Source organism: Cebus imitator, unplaced genomic scaffold (assembly GCF_001604975.1).
Source record: "Cebus imitator isolate Cc_AM_T3 unplaced genomic scaffold, Cebus_imitator-1.0 Scaffold48, whole genome shotgun sequence".
Classification (NCBI taxonomy): Eukaryota; Metazoa; Chordata; class Mammalia; order Primates; family Cebidae; genus Cebus; species Cebus imitator.
The window spans coordinates 2,612,431-2,617,027 of NW_016107363.1; positions in this window are offsets into that span (position 1 = coordinate 2,612,431).

Sequence of the window (4,597 nt, forward strand, 5' to 3'; positions counted from 1 at the left end):
GTTCCCCAGCGCCAGGAGGAAGTGCGGCGCGGGGCCCGGGAGTGCGCTTCCACGCAACCTTCCCATTGAGGGGGCGAGTGTGGCTGGGAGCTGACCCCACGCGGATTTCCAGTGCAGGTGGATACTATTTGAAGGGAAAGATGCTTAATGCAAAGGGCACTCCCTCACTCCCGCAAGTAACGCGGAACGTGACTGGAGTGCGGGTTAGCCCAACACCTAGTATACAGTAGGCGCTTAGTGCTGAGAGTGCCAGTGGTTTCCACAAGCGAAAACCCTGTCGTTTCCTGAGGGCTTGCTCCACGCTAGGAACTCAACACATATCCTCTCGAACGGTAACTACAACCCGCAAGCTGGGCATGATTATTCCCACTCTACAGACGGAGAAATAGAGGCATAGACGAACTATATGACATGCCTGGGGTCACCAGGCTTGGTAGAGCAGGGATCCGAACTCCGGGCTTTTAGAAGACCTACGCTTCAGTGGAGGAAGAATCTCGGGGTTGAGGTCCGGAGAAAGATACACTGGGGCAGGGTGGAGGTTCGGTCACGGTCAGCCAACGGTTCTGTCCCCTCCCGCCGCCCAATTCGCAGACCCATTGCGCGGGGAAGGAGAATTGTCGATTTTGTTTGCACAGAGGACGGCGACAGCTTCCTCAGGCTGTCGCGGGGGTATTTTTAGTACCTCCGATTCAGAAATAGGAACGCGTACATTAGAATTCCATTTCCTGAAAGGAGAGCGTCCTCGTTTTTTTGTATTCCTCCCCTCCTCCCCTCAAGTCTAGGAAGACGCAGCCAGGGGAGGGGGAAGAGGAAGCGAGGGGGAATTTAAATGTTAGCTCGTTCTGGCTGCAGTTCGCTGAGGGGAGATTGGGACCCAGAGGAATATGCAGATTTAACTCTGAAATCTCAGTGGATGCCACAAACCCCAGGAAACCCCAGGATGGGCGAGGAGGACTTGGCGGCTAAGGATATGAAAATATCGCCTTGCTTTTCCCAGACATCTATCCCCAGGGAGACTGCAGGCCGGTTTAAGGAGTCAGCATCCTTTCTTTGACCTCAGATAGTATAATAGTGTTTTATTAGCGCCTCCCCCCATTATGTCTGGGAGATGTTGGGTGCTCTGTGACAGTGCCCTGTGACAGCCATCTCAACCAAAATCTTTTCCTTCCTCTGGAGAGTAGCGTTTGCAAATGTGGTTCTTGAAGACCAAACAATGACCCGGGCAAGCCCATCTTTTCTTAAATAGCTCCAAAACTTTGGGTGAGGGACAGATACCGCAAAATTTAATGCAAAGTCACCCTCTTTTAAAAGTTATGGGAAAAATTGTCCTACACGTGGAAAACAAAGTCAAGTTCTCTTTAAGAGGGAAAGATAAATAAAAGAGGGAATGCCAGACCAGACCACCACCACCACCTCCCAGGGAAAGAACTTCCTAACCATCAAGTGAGAGAACATTCGTTGAGAAAGTCTGTAATAAGTTTTCATGGAGAGAGACTCAAAGGGTCCTCTATCTCATAAAACTGGAGAAATTTGCTTCCAGGCTTACAGTTGTTCTGAAGAGGGGTGGGGGCGTGCTTGCTTGCAAACTAGGCAGCAAATAATATAAAACTCATGCGTAGAGGTGGAGGCATTTCTCTCATGGACTGCTCATCTCTGCAGTGGCGGGGGAAGGAACATTAACTGTAGCTGGGGGGTAAAACTTAGTAGTTTCTTGCACACTTCAACGTCCTTGGGGTTGTTTCCTCATAATTTGATTGTTACTTAACCTTCTCACCAGCTTCTGTCAATTCCTCCCACCTGAGAAGGTGTTATTTCACATCTGGCTGTAATTGTAGATAAACAGAGTTCTCTGTATCTATGGGGTTTGGTTCTACTTTCCACAAGTTTGAAGTCACTCCCAGGTTTAAGATGTCAGCTTCCTCCAGGTGTGGGATTCAGGAAAGGATTCCTTCACCTGAAGAGTAGTGCGAGAAGAGGAACCTTGTGCCTGCATTACAGAACACCTTTCGCAGCCAGCACATGTTCTAAAGCCAACACTAAGCCCTTTCAGTAACCATCTTAGCTATTCATCCTTCTTAGTTATTCACCGTGCATCGGAATTGATGGGTGAAAGGCTCTGTTTTCTGATTTTCCCCCTCTTAATATTAAGCTGTTTACATGACTTGTAGTTTACAATATTAATAAATGACTTCAACAAGGTAGTCATCAGCTGCATATTAATATTCTAACCTTGATTAAATTGAAGAGGCTGCCCTTAAAAAATATTTTTAAAAAAATCAAATTGCGGGGGAGGGGAATCCTGTCACAGACACAAAAAAGACTCCAATTATCTTTTCCCCTACAAGATGTTTGTTCTGTCCATGACTGCTCACACTTCAGCAATCTTGCCAGCAAGACTCAAAAAAAAAAAAAAAAAAAAAAAAAAAAAAAAAAAAAAAAAAAACCTTCTTCCAAAGCCACAGCCTTGTACATAACAGATTGTACAGTCCTATTGCCTTAGGCGGGTTAGAGGTTCCTCTCTGCAAAGAGTGACACAGAAAAGTTGCCAACATCCCAGACACATTTTGGGGGGCACTGTGCTCGTTCTTGTCTTAGCCACAGAAGTGATCTAGATGGTCCCCATTTTGGTATTTGGCTCACAAGCAAGTAGGGGGCTGCTTGAGCCAGGCCCAAGAGTTACAGCAGTAAGGCGTCCAGGTGTGCTGGTGGTGAGGGGGCCAGGGGAGGGAAAGAGGTGATAAGAGGGAGGGCGGGGAGGGGGGGCTGCCAAAGAGAGGACAGGAGTCTTGAGAAAATGCTGGGAAATAAACAACCTCAAGGCAGCTGCGTTGCCCTTTTCCCTGCACTTCCCTCTCAAACGTCTGAGCAACCAGTTTGCTCCTAGAAACATGTTAATTGCCAACGGAGCTCATTAAGGCATGCACATGCAAAACACAGCAAGAAAGATTAAATGGACAAAAGCGCAATAATGAACTGTCAACAATCGGGCCCATCTACGCGACCAGGATCACTCAAGAATGAGGCATTTAGAGGCAACAAAGGATTGTCTGGGACAGGAAGAAAAGACGACCTAGACTTTTGTTTAGTCAACACAATTGATTACAAATGAGAGATTAACAGGATAGCTTCAGATTTTTTTTAAAAGAGGCAGAAAAGAAAAGTCCAATTAAGTCCACCGAATGTTAACTACATTGCGTTCCATGCCTAGCCCCAAAGAAATTCTCATTAAACCATCCCTGGCGATCCCTTTTGGAAAGTAATTTGTCTCCCTGATGGAGCAGAGAAAGAGAATCGTGTAAAAGAAAGCGTTAGTTCTTGGCACAATGAGCTTAGGAGACACACTAGAAAGAGCCAAAGGGGGAGTTAATGAGCATCTGACAAACTGCTTGGATTCAGGCCTAGAGAACAGCGATGAAAAGATGAAATTGGCCAACAACTATTCTTTATATCAAACATAAAAAGGCCAATCTGAAATGGGGCTGCTCAAAACTGGTTGAAAGTACATAGCCCAAGAAAAGGGAACCACGGCCAGGCCCCTTGGTGGACAGTGGACAGACAGTGTGAAGAACTCAACAGGCTAAGAGTTAGGAAAAAAGCAGAAGTGTGGACTGAGTCTCCCAGGCAGAGCAAACTCCAGCCACCAGCCCCAGGCCTTTGGAGGTGCTGATTTGAAGCGCTTGTTGCCCATCCCCCACCCTCTGGATGTTTCATGAGTGAAAAATGAATGTATCAGGCTAGCATTGGAGGGTTCCCCAAAAGTTCTGATAATTTGGTAATTAGCTGCTGGCAATCAGCAAGCCACCCCCCTCTCTTTTAGACCCATAGGCCTCCCAAGGGCACCATATGTTACCAGCTCACATTCAGTTTTCCTACCCTCCTTTGTCCTAGTGACCATTCAAAACCTTCACCCTTAGGTGATTGCCTTCCTAATTCTGCATGGAGCCGAGATGGCAAGGAAATGAAGACATGGATCCTGCCACGGCTTTGTGGAATAGGTCATAAAGCATTTAAATTATTTCTTATAGTTGCTCCTCTGGCTTTAAGAAACTACCTCATGTTAATGTTTCCTTTTTTGAACAAAGTAGGTCAACAGTATATGTCTATATGAGACACATATTACATTTTAATTAAACATAAGCGTCCAGGCATCCCAACAGCAGAAGTGTTAAAGAGGTTCTTTTACACTCGGTGTTCAGCAGAGCCAGGTAAACAGAATCTAGAGGTGTGACAGGGTTTTTAAGTTTAGTCCATCAGTTAAGCAACTCAGAACAAATTCTGTGGTTTCTTACTGCCTTGTTGATTCCATCATTGAGGTGGATGGGTGCCATCTCAGATACTAGAGTGCAGCATTTAAATCTTGATTCTAGGTTTTGTATTCTTACTCTCAAATCCTTGGTAACAGCTATCACATTTCTGAGGGCTTGGCTTGCACTTCCAGGCTTTGCTCAAGCTTCATGGAAAAAAATATATTAGTGTCTGGAAGTTAGGAAGGAGGAAGAAGAAGTATACCAAATTCAAAATAAAAACAGTCATCTAAGATTAGAGACTAGCTCTGGTTTTCGAAGCACAGAAGTGTTACAGAATCAAGAAGGTGTGT